At 32.6% G+C, this 15,875-nt stretch overlaps 1 long non-coding RNA gene across 1 annotated transcript; it reads left to right on the plus strand.

The window, feature by feature from the left end:
• Positions 1-2,789: 2,789 nt before the first annotated feature.
• Positions 2,790-3,473, plus strand: LOC133784030 (uncharacterized). Its single transcript, XR_009871086.1, has 2 exons — positions 2,790-2,861; positions 3,245-3,473. It is a non-coding gene; the product is annotated as an uncharacterized LOC133784030 (long non-coding RNA).
• Positions 3,474-15,875: the final 12,402 nt, after the last annotated feature.

Raw genomic sequence — 15,875 nt, forward strand, 5'->3', positions numbered from 1 at the left:
AGTTTAAAGCTCTAATTCTTGTGATTCCTAGTCAAAATCCCCTTGGTTCTTCAGTGGTTTAGCTTGGAAAGAGTCTTGAGATAAAGGGAATGAATTAGGCGAGAGAGCGAGTCAGTTTGGTAGGAACTTCCAAATGTTTTGCCTTTTGTTTCCTTAAGCTAAATGAATTAAGTCAATCCCGAGGCTCAGGGTACCAAAAACATCCCCTAGGGCAAAATGTTCAAATTCCCCAATATTTCCTCCTAAACTCTCTAACTTCAAATATATCTCCAATTATTTATACTACTACAAAATACCCTTTATAGGACACTTTTTTAGGACACACACATAAATGCAAGTCCTTAAAAATGTTTATGGAGTTTTTAGGACACTCATTGAGAGTCCTGAAAAAACACAATTTAGGACTCGCAATGAGTGTCCTAAAAAAATATGCGAGTCCTAAAAAAATCTAAGCTAAAAAATGAGTGTTTTACTTAACAATTTTAAGGACTTGCTTTGGAAGTCCTTAATACTCTTTTAGGACTCGCAATACTTGAGCTGAAAAATTAGGAATGGTAACTTTTAAGGACTCGCTTTGCAAGTCCTAAAAGAGTATTAAGGACTCCCAAAGCAAGTCCTTAAAATTGTTAAGTAAAAGAGTCATAAAAACACTTATTGTTTAACATATTTATAAAACTAGTATTAGTTAAAAATGAGTTGTTTTATTGATTGGAAAAATATTGTAAAATAATTATCATGTATAAATTTACTAGTTATAATTTTTATAATATATGGCATTGTTTATTTATTTAAAATTTATGTAAAAATTAAAAAAATATATATTAATAAAAATAAATTAATATATTTTTAAAATAAAGTTAACTAAAGTGCACTTTTACCTAGTATTTAAATTAAATAGCAGTTTAAGTTTCAAATAACAATTATTATAAATTTGAAGAGAATTTGTATAGTTGTGATTTTTTAAATTATTTTTTATAGTATTAAGAGTATAAAATTGGGAGTTTATCACATTTTTTTTGTTTGAATAATATAATCAGATTTTTATTTATAAAATAAAAAAATAAAAAAAATATAAGTGACAAATCATTTTCTTCCTCCCTCCCTACCCGATCCACTTTCCTTTCTCCCTCTCTCTCTCGCATGCTCTCTGCTAGCCCCGAATGGCTGCCCTCCGATGGTCGCCACCGTGTAGACACCGGATCAAGAGTACCAGACACCACCGAAACTCCAGCCTCGCGAGCCCTTCGTTGCCGTTCTCCACCGCGAGCAGAAGCCTCCAGGCTCGCACGTCGCCGCCGTGGCTTCAAGGCCAAATTCTTGCTTCCTCTGACATCGTCTCAGGCGAAGGGTAGCATGGGTGAAACTCAGGGTATCAAGACGAACAAAGCCCAGCCAAGGATCGGGCTTTTAAGTGACCGGAGGAGACGGAATCAACTCTCCATTTGCTGCTTGTAGTCTTCTTCTCGGGGTGAGTTCTTGTTTGTCTCTAACGTTGCCTTTTCATGTGTGATTGTTCAAATTTTAGAACTATTTTGTTTTCTTGCAGTTTATAATGGATATGAAATTAGGGAAGTTCACATTGATTTATGTTACAAAGGGGGTTGGTAAATTCCATTGCTGTCAAAATTTTGTATGAGGTAATTAGTTTATATAGAGAAGTTCACATTGATTTTGATCAATAATGAGTGTACTACTGAACCTTTAACCTTTAATTAAACATATTGTTAGCCTACTCAGATGAGACTCCAAACCTAATAGGTTATAGATTGAGGAACTAATAGTAATTGGATGCAGGACAGAAAAATTTGTGTGTTCTTGTTTCTAAGGCCACTCACAAGTAATTTCTTTATGTTGGCTTGCAAAAAATGGTTTTTAGGTGGTGAGAGCTTGTCAGTTTCAGCTGCCCAAACCTTTTCTTTAATCTTAATTCAACTTTATTTTTATCTAACATTTGATTGTAGCTATATCCACACACATACACAAAAAAAGAAAGGAGTGATGATGTTGGAATCTTTTCTTGGTTAATTGATGTGGTCAGTTTTTAGTTTAACTTTGATAGTCTCATATTTAGATTAAGCTAACATTAATTTTCTCTTAAAAGATGCTTAATTAGATGCTTAATTTAGTCAAAACTTTTTGATTTGAATACAATTTGTGTAGCTTAATTATTCATTTTCAGTTTGATTTGATTGTTAAAAGCCAAATGATGATGATGATGTGTGCATTGTTTTTTTTTTTTTGTTTAGTTATTATTTTATTTTATTTTTATTGTCGGCTAGGTGTATTATTGACATTCATAAGTTGGATCAATAGAAAGTAAAAATTGTATTATCGTATTGTCAAAATAGAGAAAGATAGATATGATTTGTAACTTTGACATGAGTCAAATATATGAGAGAAAAGAGAAATACATTATAATATAACTCATCATTTCTTAATAATAATAATAATAATAATAATAAAATCAATGCTATCATGAAGTTTTGGCAAATTAACAAATTATTTTTCATTTCTTTTTTCAGAAGATATATATGTTAATTAATAATAATTGATGGAGCTAAAAGTTTTTCTTAAGGGAGGGACTAATTGCATTTAAAATAATGAGACTTTTTTTTTAACAATTTTTCATAAAATTTTATGTTAATATCTATTTTGTTTACAAATTTAAAATACAACCAGAAAATTAGGGGAAGTTGAGCCCCCAAACTTAGTAAATGCCGAATTATATTACAAAGTTAAAACAAAATTAAATATTAAAATTATTAAAATTTTGTTACAAATTTAGTTTGCTATTGTGCAATGGAGACTAACTGAGGTCTGCCAAAGATTGGAGCATGATCTTGTGATCCAGAGTTTTAATGGTATATTTTGCTATTGTTTTAATGGTATATTTTCTGTATTGTGCTACTGGTTTTTTGTGTGTATTTTGTGACAGATTTTTGGTGTATTTTGTTAACTAAGTTGAATGAATTAATATGGTAGATTTATGGTCTATTTTGTTGTTGATTTTGGTGTAGTTTGCTACTGTTTTGAAATACCTCTATGTACTGGATGAATAACATTTTATGAAACAGTACTATCTAACAAGAAATTGCTTGCTCCTTGACTATATGAATACCTATGCTGATAGTTTAATTCTTGCATCTATTATATAGATATATTTATAATTGTTGTGTGTGTCTACTTATTTATAAGTTTGAATTATTATATATTTATAATTAAAGAACTTTTTTATAATATGCAGGTCTATATTGAGATGCATTTCTTTGGTGCAATACTAGACAACATTGGCAGTTGAAGTTTTTAGAATAAAAAATATATTTCACTAACATTGTATGCATTTCTTGTTTAATATTTGGTGATGATAGAATTTGATTGTAGTATAAACTATCATGTAATATGATTTTGTAAGCTGAGTAGACTAAATATTGAAAATATATTTTTGAGTAATTAATAAAAAATATTTTGTTGTATTTTCTTTTAAAATTTTAGAAATCTAACATATATAATACATTTTGGACACTCAAAGGGATATGTTTTTTCTAAATCAAAATGAAAAATGTAGCTGTATTTTAAAAAAATAAAATACTTTTAAGGGCATGCAAAGCGAGTCCTAAAAAATTACTTAAAGGCACTAAACCAGATAAAATGTCTAATACCCAAAATACCCCTTGACTCGCCTCACGTCGGGTATTGGGTCCCATTGTGACTTTCTCGCTAGCTTGCTCCCTAGGATCGTCTCGTGCTGAGTAATCCAAATAAACCCACATAATAATGTGGTCTCTTACATATATCACATATATGCACATAATTATACAATTATGCCCACAATAGGCCTGTAATGCCCTGGATAACCAAGACTTTTATACTATGTTTATAAAGGTGCAAGACTTGCTAACAAAGTCATTTATTTATAAATGTGACACTAGAACCATAATCGAGTTAGGGTTAAAGGATTTTGGTCATAAATAGATAAATTTTCATTTAAATAAACGGTTTGTAAATGGGATCCCAAAAATAAGGTTTAAAGGACAGTTTACAAAATTTCAAAAGTTATATACAATCACAAGCCACTCTAATGGAAAAATAAAAATTTTAGGTTTTCCTGTCCATGTACTATCCCTCGGCTATGGCAGACGAGCAACTGACTATGTACATCCTACCCTCAGAGCTCTCCAACTCAGGATTGGTCCACCTTACCCTTGCCTTTACCTGCACCACGTAGCACCCGTGAGCCAAGGCCCAGCAAGAAAACCATAATACAAAGCATAAACAATACAGACAATCAAATGATCCATAAAGCAGTTAACCAGGTATTCAACACCTTATGACAGACACATAATGAGTGCTAGAAATCAGCAAATCACAAACCATTTCAACCAGTATTCAACAAGCTATAGGAAACAAATTAACAACAATAAACACATCATAGTCATCATACAATATCCAGGGTCGACGCCCTTAGGCCACACCCTCTATTTAACACAATGAATCCGCCTCGCTTAGGCCGAGCTCAATGATTATTTAGCTAACCTTAGCTCTCAGCGGCCGAGTCGCGTCCTGTGCGCAAATATCAATTCCGGCACTCTTAGGCCATTTATTTCATGCTCCCATGGCATATCATAATCGTACAACATTGTATTATTCAATATAGGGAACCCTAGTCCCAACATAGCCACATAAACGGGTGCAGTTTTCTTACCTTTGATTTCGAGCGGAGAAGGTGAACTGGTTCTGAGCACGGGTCCTTAGCCTTGGGCCTCGGCGATAAACCTTAAGTGGCCATCAAATTCTTCACAAATTCTCTGAGTATTTCCAGCTTGATCACCCAAATTCCCCCTGTTTTCAGCTTCAATTCCAGCTTGATTTCCCCTCCAATTCATCAAAGCTCACTAGCCCCCAATGACAAGCCTAGGTCCCTTTGCTCCATTGCTTCAGAGTGAGAGAGAGAATCGTGAGGGATGAGAGAGAGAGTGTTGAGAGCCTTTTTTCCTTCTTTCTTTCCTTAACTAATTCAACACCTTTCTGTTATGTTCTAAACAAAATTCTGAATATATCCTCTCCAATAAAAGACCATTTTGCCCCTCATATGGTTACTAATTCCTTAAGTGGCCCTAGGGGTAAAAAGGTCATTTTGCTCTCAATTCCTGCTAATTCTTCGAATGTTCCTAATATTTACCAACTAAATCTCTTCATCCAATTAATCACCATATATTTACCCAATGTCTAATAATCCCCAATATATTTTCTAAAATCCCAAAGATACCCCCACGCTCCCCCGAGCCAGGTATAAATCCCCGCCGTGACTATTTCGCCAATCCACTCACTAGGACTGTCTCGAGCCATATGCTGCAAATATATCCACATAATAATGTGGTCTCAACAATTCACCACCAATAATCACATTTATGCCCTCAACGGGCCAAAATTACAAATACGCCCTCATGAGCTAAACAGGGCCCACATGCATATTAATACTCATAAACATGCATTTCACATATCCATATAATCATATAATCATGCATATCACATAATCATTTAAATCAGATATAAACCAATTAGGCCCTCCTGACACGCTAATCAAGGCCCTTAAGCCTTGATAGCGATTTTGGGTCGTTACAATGCCAAATTATCATAATTTCCCTTCTAATAAGAAACGGGCCCACATGCATATTTAATACCCCTAAATATGCAACACTAGTCATATTATCACATAATTACAATCAATATAACAATTAAGCACATAATTTGGTCATCTCCAACTCCATACTTCTCTAGCCAATCCATACCCAAAATTAGGTCAAATTTGGTCATCTCCAACTCCACCGAGTCAACTGATAATTCCCTGCCATCCACTATAACTGGTAGTGACCTAATCCATCTCCTGGATACCACTAACTCCTCAGTTAAAAATATCGTACCAAACTCCACATAATAGAAATCACAAGGTCTGCATAACCCATCTATAATCCTACTAGCAACAAAGGAATGTGTAGCACCCGAATCAATAAGAAAGTATAAAAGGTTCCAGCACTAGAAAGCTGAACACCCGAGCTGGCATCAGGTTGTCCACTTTCTTCGGCTCCTCCTTTCTGGCTCTCAAGAAATCTTTCTCCATGTCTCACTGCCACTCTGACAGCCCATCTGTATACCCTGTGGCCTCCTATCTGGCCCTAAAGTTTAAATTGTTTCTGGGGTCTTCCTCTTCTAATCATTGGGGCCTCCGCCCTTTCCAAAACCTGGAAATGGAGGTTCCAGCCTCCTAGAATCCCTTCTAGTTGTATTATCATGCCAATCTTGTTCTCAACACTCTTAGTTGTAAGTGCCTTTTCCACAACTTGTGCATAGGTAGTCACTACTGTCACAGTTGTAATACGAACATCGTGGGCTATCATAGGCTGTAGCCCCTGAAGAAATCTCTCTCTTCTGGTCCCATCAGTGGGCACCAGATCCCTGGCAAACTTTGCAAATCTGTCGAACTTCAAGGCGTAATCAATTATTGTCATATTACCCTAAAGTAACCTGTTGAACTCTTCAGCCTTCGCAGCTTTAACTGTGTCATTATAGTATTTCTCGCTGAATAAGGTTCTAAACTCTTCCCACTCCATGGTGGTAACTGCTCTGGTCTGGGATACCACCTCCCACCATATTCGGGCATCCTTCAGAAACATATAAGTGGCACAGGCCAGTCTCTCATTACCACCTACCCTCATAAAGTCTAGGGCAGTGGTTATCATGGTCATCCACTGCTCAGCCTTCAGTGGATCAGAATCGCCCTCAAAGACTGGAGGGTGTTGCTGCCTGAACCTCTCATACAGGGGTTCCCACCTATCTCATCCTGCCTGGGGCTGTACAATTATCGGTACCTCTGGCTGTAAAATTGCAGGTACTATGGCCAGTAGGTTCCCTCTTGGAACATGTTGCTGCCTCAAGAGGCATGTCTCTTCTTCCTCCCTCTCTAACTTGGCTTGCATGTCAGCAAGCACCTGTTTCCAGTTCTTTGGACCTGGCAGTGGGGCCTGGCTCTGGTCATTCCCTTCACTGGCCTGTAACTCTTGGCCAGCCAGTGTCTCTGACCTTCGAGTGTACATGCCCGACCAGTCTTCAGGAACCCTTAAACCTTGGTAGCTCTAATACCAAGTTGTAATGTCCTCCTAATCAAGGACCATTACACTCTGTACTTAAAATTGTGTCAAACCTGCTAATCAGGTCATTTGGTTTAAAATGTGTAACTAAGGTTAGTGCCAAGGGTTAGGGTTACAAATTTTGGTCAAAGAACTGTTGACTTTTATTTAACAAGTCTCGTATAAACATGGGATCCAAAAATATTATGACTAAACTTTCAAAAGGTACGAATATATCAAAAGTTACATTCAGCCGGCATAAGTGGAAAAAACATGGCTTTAACCCTAGTTCCTCTAAGATAAACCCGACCGTTGTGGTCGAGCAGCGGCATATGTACATGCCACCACTGAAGCTCTCCAACTCATGGCTGTTCAAGCTTTCCTTTTCCCTTACCTGCACCACAAGGCATCCGTGAGCCAAGGCTCAGCAAGAAAACTCAACATGTGCATAAACAAAGAATATAAACTTCTAGATACCAATTTAACAAATTCAGAAATATTAATCTATAAATACCATCATTCAGATACAAGAAAGTGGTCATTAGACCAATTTTGGGGCCGCTGCCCTGAATAAATGGCCTTAGAACCAATTCTAGGGCATATGCCCTAGCTACGTGACCATAGAGTCTCCTAGCGCCCTCACCCTTAGCTTTGTCTCACTAGCCATAGAGCTAGCCCAAACCCTAGGTTTACCATCGACCTCAGAGTCGATCAACGTAAAACTACGTTGCTGGTTTAGACCTAAGTCTTTCGACCAGCGCGCTGTTGTCGTCCTTAGAAAAAGGTTTCCATTTAAAACAAACTCCCCAAGGCAAAAATGCTCAGGCGGATCGCGACCTAGCCTAGTGAGTCACGGTGCGCTCCTCCAATCAGTAAGCCTCCACCCCTCTCTCCAGAGGCACGGGCCGCAACTTGCCCTAACAGGTCGCGACACGCTCCCAGGTAGAGGCCTCCCAAGGTGCCTGGGCTAAGGCTAAGTCGCGACTTCTCTAGAACAAAGTCGCGACTTGGCCCCTCGAACTTAGTTCATCCAATTTCAGGAGCCCAAAACTATAATTCAATTATCACAATAACTCTAACACCTTCCGAACAACAAAACCCAACAAAAATTCAGTCCTAAAACTCATTAAATCGCCAATTCAATCCTTGAGCTTAAAGGTTCAAGAACACTTAAAGTTAATTTAAATCAAATTTTTTAAAAAATAATTTAATAATTGGTTTGAAAAACGTGATTTTTAAAAAACAAAAACATTAACCAGTTATAAATTTTTAAAAATAAATATCATCTGCTATTTGTGAAAAAATATCTAAAATAGTAAAACAAATTCAAATATATATAAAATATCTAGTCAACAAATTTTCAAATTTCAAATTATTTAAATATTAAAATCTATAGAATAATCAGATATTATTATTTTCAATTATTAGATATAAAAAAAATATCAAGTATTAAAAAATATCTTAAATATCTGTAACTTAATTATAATATTTTAATATATTAAATTATTTAAAATTAATTAGTTAACCTATTTTTAAATTTGAATTTGAATCTTTGTAGAAAATATCTATTTTTTAAAAAGATCAAACAACAAAAATATCGTATTTCAAAAAAGATATTTTGAAATAATAGAAAATATTAGATATTTTGTATTAACCAATTAAAATTACATTCAAAAAATGAAATGTTTAAGAAAAAATTAATTCAGGTCGCGACTAGGGAAAGTTGGTGGCCACGGCCATGGGACTATTCTGGACATTTTTCGTGCACTGGCCGCAGGCAAAGGTATATGGTGTCCGTGGCCACTAGTTGTTGTTACCCAGGTTGCGTCCACTGGCTGAGAAAAGAAAATTAATAAAATTTATGCAATTTTTCAAGGCAAAAATGTTTTCTAAATAATTTTTACCATGTTTTACATCAAATAAAACATTTATGTAAAAAAAAATTTGCAAAGAAAACACAACAAAAGAACCCAAATATGCTAATCACATAAATTCAATATGCATCATAAAAAAAATGAAATCCACCCAATTACTCAACACATCAAACAACTAAATTTTTAACATGATCATGCATGAAAATAAAGATTACCAAAGGCTCTCATACCAATTGTTGGGAAAACTTATACAGTATCTTCTTTATTTTCATGTAAATCATATATTAAACAAATCAATATAAGATAACCTAGAACATGTTTCTAAAATTGAATTCAAACAGAAATAATGATGAGAAAACTTACATTATATGCAGCGGAATGATAGAGTCCTTCCTTCAATTTCTCTAACCCTTGCATCCTTTCTGTCCCAGAGTATTACCAAGAAACTGAACCGTTCTTCAAATTTCTTCACAGCCTTCCAAAGTATCCTTAGAATTACCTAGACTAGGGTGGGCAATTCTCAACACATATGATAGATACAAAGAGAAGAAGAGAAAAGAACAATGAGGCTTAGAAAAGGACTTATGTTTATAGAGAGAATCTAAAAACTATCAGAAAACCAGAGATTAAACTTGTGTTTTGACTTGTGTTTTCAACTCCCTCTAAGCACTACTGTTATAGACTCAATTAGGCCATTTAATTTAATTAATAAATCAACAAAATAGTAGATAATATCAGCCCTAGGTCAAAACTATCATGGGCTTTAGGCCCATGAAATTTTCCTTTTAATTATAAGCCCGTTGGACTTAAAATCAAGGCCTGTATTATTTTCTATTGATTTATTTAATTAAATAATTATTTAAATCCTTTGTAAAATTAATTATTTATAATTTAAACCTTGATCTAAACTTATTTATTAATTTAGATATCAATTTATCTTAATTAATAACTTTGTCATAATTTCTCTTTTCTTCTCTAAATTACATAACTCTGTGAAACTATCCAAAAGTGACCTAGTCAACTTTGATAATTCTAATTGATAATTAAATCAATTAATTGGTACTATCTAGATGATTTTATCCAAGTTACAGTGGGGACCATGGGCCTATGAAATCAAGCTCCAATAAGTTATCATAACTCTAACAGATAAATTTACTAACTTATTAATTCCTCGTGACTCCACTAAAGACTCGGAATTGTACTCTTGAATTCATAGAACGCTCTATATCAAATATAGATACGCTATTAATTATCAATTGTTACAACCATAATTGTCACTCAATCCTCTATAGACGGTCTACAATGAGATGGGACTAAAATACCGTTTTACCCCTCATTGTATTTTATCCTTAAAACACTTAGTTCCTTGTAAATGATATTTCAGTAAACTAATATTAATTACTGAAATGAGATCGCTATGTTCATATCTATGATTAACACTCCCACTCAATTATACTATCGAGTTCCCAAGATGTAAGTATGGGCTAGTTCGTACGGTAAGCTGGTAACGAACAAGTCAAATAACTCAAATAATACAATCAATTAGAATACTAACCACTCAAAATTGAGATTGAATTGACATATGGTCAACTATATGATATGACTAGAATAGATAATAACGGTATGTTTACTTATCCTATCTACTGTCAATATCAGTCCAGTCCGATGTAACAAATACATCTGATCTTATCTACTTTGTTAATGTTCTGGAAAAAACATAACAATACAACGTGGAAGTAGATCATATCGTAGATTGGCAAGTCAGTGTAAATCCTGTGCACTGACTAATCTTAGGACTAATTTATTTTGAACATATAATCATATTTATATTCCACTGTGATTACGTCACTATAAATACGATTAGCTATATGCTCCAGATTTAATAAAAGTTTATATTAAACAAATAATCATGAAAATAAAACATGTTAGCAAAGTGATTGACCAAGTCAAAAAATGATTTCTATTTTTTTATTGATAATAAAATGATATTATAAAGAAATTGAGTTTTAATTAGGGCATAAAACACCAACAAAAACAAAATACAACTCTATGCAAGAAATACAATAGGCAAGGTAATTGATTAAAGAAAGGTTACAACTCAATTGCACAAAATACAAGTAAATAGAGAGATGTAGAAGAAGAAGATTACAAATTCAAAACAATAATAATACAAGTAAATAAGAACAAGAAGAACAAAAGAATGAACACAAACTCTCAAACAACCAAAGTGTAAAGTAGTGTCACCAACTTGAACAAGGTTCAAAACCTTTGTCCAAAAGTTTATTTCCCCCTATTCTCTAAGTACTAAGGGATCTCACAAGAAAATAACTCTTTGGAATTATCAAGTCTCTATGGTGTATAATTTAGCCAAGTGCGTTGTGAATAGAAAATCATTTATCTTACAAGTGAGCAATAGGCTCCTATTTATAGAGTTTTGAGACACCCTTTGAATTTCAAATTCCACTAACCCCATGGTTGTTACCAATGTTTAATTAGATGTTTATGGAATTAAAAATGAGTTTTGGGAGTTACTTGAGTTGTTAGAGCCATTCAAAGTGAAGAAAGGAGTATAAAATTGGTTGAACACATCTCTAGCCGCGGCCACCAGCATTCCTGGCCTAGGGCGTGTGCATTTGTCCATAGGCCACAGCCAAAAACATTGGTGGTCACTGCCATAGGCCAATTTTTGGCATATCACTTTTTTTTCATTTTCATATGGCTCTATACTCTTCTCACATGACTTTGTAACCTCCAAACACTATATGGGGGTTAAAATCATGTCTTCAACAGTCATATCACTAATGTCTTTGATCAATTCAAATAAAAAATGTATGATTTTTTAACTCCAAATCAACATAAAATCTACACATTATTAGGTGATATTTTGGAGTTACAAATTTGTAATTGATTTTGTAACTCCAAAATATGTTATATTTTGGCACACACATGTATCCAATTTGTAACTCTCAATTATATGTTACAAGATGTGACAAATCACATTTTTTTGGACAAATCATATTTTGTCATATTATTTAATCTAATCTTATATTATATGAAATAATATAACATTTCTTGAGTAGATTAAATATTAAATTTTTGTAATAGTTATTTAATCAATCAAACATTATATTAAAATATAATATTCCTCCACTTGATTAAATAATTAATCTCTATAGAAATCTTTGCATTAATGTAGAAAGTAAAATTTATTTCGACTTGAATTTTACCTTAGTGTAATTATCACAAAGTTTGTTGAGATTTTGGTTACCGAAGCATTGAACCATTATCCATTGATAACAAACAAGGGATAACACACACACATCTGCTATGTTCACTTGAGACCTCAATGTCTCGCTTTTGCACCGTTAGTGGCCATGTGCACATTCCATTCATAGACTTTTATTGATAATGGCTCCTAATTCTCATGAGGGCGGCACCACCTCTGATCTATATAGGTAGAACTCTTATAGTGTTTTGTTACCCCAAAATACTTATCTTTTCCAGACTGAGTTTTATTAAAAAAAACCTTTTGGTTTGAGCCCTCATTTTGGTAACACTCTAGTACTCATATCTTAGATGGGACAAAATTTTGATTACTACTACTATGCACTTGCGATTGACTTGTTATTACCTATTGAACCTAATACTAGTTTGATTACTAGTATTAAAATAGATTACCACCAACCGTGACTCTCTTTAGGGAGTCTAAGTCTCATCCCTTGAGATGTAAAAATGATTCAATTTGAGTTATTTCTTTTCTCATCTATGCATACTTAATCATTCTCTCATTTTTATTTATTCAAACCTTGTTGCTAGATATAGTTTGATTAAAATAGTTACACCATTAAAATGGTGATTTTAACCATAGTCAAGACTCCCACTAATTTATACTTCAATATCCAAGATAAACATTTTTCTTGAATATTAATTTTAGAATTCCCTTTGTTTCTAAAAATTCTCCTTTTTTTTTTAAATTGATTCCTTCTTGAATCAAAATATTAAAACAATAACTTTAGACACCAAGCATGTCTAGATTTATCCATTCTATACACATAGACAAATTGATTTAGAATGTGGAATTCCAAGTCACCTATTTAATAGGATGACAAAATTAATAAACCATTATGAACATAAATTGATTAACATTGGAGCATCACCCCTACATTTCTCACATAAAGTGAAAATATCCCTTTCAAATAGAAATATATTTATTTCTATTAAGTCATTTATCCTCCAAGATAAATCTAGACTTGTAATTCTCAAGGTTCATCGTGAGTCATTTAAGCAACATGGTTAATTTCTCAATAGATCAATATAAACAAAACCTCAATGTTTGTTTATTTTGATTTATTTACTTGCAAAAGCAAGACACGATTCTTTGAAAGTAACATTCACTTGGTTTGCTTTCTTTTATATTTCATAATGGCAGCTCAAATACCTAATGTTTTCAAAATATTACACTTTTATACCTAATATCTTCTTTGGCGGTAATATATTTAATGTCTTCAAAATGTTACACTTTTATACCCAATTTTTTTTGCAGTAAATATACCTAATGATTTTAAAATGTTGCACTTTTGTACCTATTTTTTAATATTATTTTTAGAAATATAAGAAAGTGAAGAAAAAATATAGGATTTTAGTTATTTTTAAATTTTAAAATTACTTTCCCTTTCAAAATAGTAAAAAAAAATTAAGATTAGTAAAATTACTTTCCTTTACTTTTTTTTTTTTTTTAAAAAAATTTATATTTTAAATTGATTAAAATATATAAGTTTTTAATTATTTTAAATCATTTTTATTAATATTATTAAAACATTTATTAATTTTTATTTTAAAATAGTTATTTTGAGAAAGAATAAGAAAGAGAAAATAATTTAAAATTTTAAAAATAAATGAAATCCTATATTTTTCCTTCACTTTCTTATTATTTATCAAACAATAAAAAATAGGTATAAAAGTGCAACATTTTAAAAATATTGAGTATATTTATTGCCAAAAAAAATTAGGCGTAAAAGTGAAACATTTTGAAGACATTACTAGTATATTTATTCCAAAAAAAAAAATTGGGTATAAAAGTGTAATTTTTTAAAAATATTAGGTATTTTAGCCGCCATTTACTCTTTCACAAAATGAAATATGTGAACACAAATACAATGTGAAATTTTCTCAAGAAAATGACCACTAATTTTCACTTTTAGCTATCTATATAATCTCAAAATCACTTAAACGACTTTTGTGCATTTTCCTAGAGTCTCTTTGAGATTCTTTTGAAAACACCACTTTGACATCCACTGCTTTTCTTTACTAAGATCAATTTGAAGATGTCAAAAACACTTAAATAAAATAAAATAAACCCTCATTGATTTATTTAAATACTTTGATTTCTTATACTTTAAAGTTGGTTTTACAACTAAAAATGCCCCTCATTGAGATTAAATTAATCATATCAACATTTTATTCTCTTTAACAAAAATTAACGAAATTCTCATCAATTCATTCACTATTTTTGGTTTAAAGTTTCTCCAAATTTGCAATGTCTCCTCATTGATACATTGAATATTTAAGGATTATTGTCACTAAATAATTATTAACTATGTTTTCATTTGACCACAATCTAGACTACAAGTCTATTGAACAATATGTTATCTCAAAATTTTAAATCCACCTTGATCCATTTTTTGTTGCAATGACAAGATACTTCCAAAAGATATAACCTCCTTAGGTTCATCGTTTCTTATCTCATAAAATGAGATGCTCACCTCTTTTAGTGGAAAAATTAAAATACACCTCTATGCAATAAATACAATAGACAAGGTCATTGATTAAAGAAATATTACAACTCAATTACACAAAATACAAGTAAATAGAAAGATGTAAAAGAAGAAGATTACAAGCTAAAAAAAAACAATAATACAAGTAAATAAGAAAAAGAAGAAAAAATAATGAACACAAACTCTCACACAACCAAAGTGTAGAGTAGTGGGGATCACCAACTTGAACAAGGTTCAAGACCTTTGTCCAAAAGCTTATTTCTCCATTTTCTCTAAGTACTAAGGGATTTCACAAGGAAATAGCTCTTTGAAATTATTAAGCCTCTATGGTGTATTTTCTAGCCAAGTGTTTTGTGGATAGAAAATGTTGTGTCTTACAAGTGAGCAATAGGCTCCAATTTATAAAGTTATGACACACCCTTTGAATTTCGAATTCCACCAACCCTCATGGTTGTTACCAATGTTTAGTTGGATGTTTATGGAATTAAAAAGGAATTTTGGCAGTTAGATGAGTTATTAGAACCACTCAAAGTGGAAAAAAGAGTATAAAATTTGTTGCATAAGTCTCTGGCCATGGCCACCAGCATTCCTGGCTGTGGCCGTGTGCATCTGTCCATAGGTCGTGGCCAGGGACACTAATGGCCACGACCACATACCAATTTTTAGCAAATCACATTTGTGCATTTTTCAAACGGATGTATATTGTTCCCACCTGACTTTGTAACCTCAAAAAAAAAATTATGGAGGTTAAAATCATGTCTTTAACAACCATATCACTAATGGATTTGATCAATTCAATTAAAAAATGTGTAACATAAAATCTACACATTATTTGGTGATATTTGGGAGTTACAAATTTGTAACAGATTTTGTAACTCCAAAATATGTTACATTTGGGCACACACATGTGTCCAATGTGTAACTCTCAATTATATTGTACAAGGTGTGACAAATAACATTTTGTCAAATTATTGAATATAATATTATATTATATGAAATAATATAACAGAAAGAGACAAGTAGGATATGTGGTATCCATAACTTTTATAACCAAGTGTTCGTATACTATTTCAAAATGATGGTTGTAACGCCCCTCATAAGTG

Source organism: Humulus lupulus, chromosome 6 (assembly GCF_963169125.1).
Source record: "Humulus lupulus chromosome 6, drHumLupu1.1, whole genome shotgun sequence".
Lineage (NCBI taxonomy): Eukaryota > Viridiplantae > Streptophyta > Magnoliopsida > Rosales > Cannabaceae > Humulus > Humulus lupulus.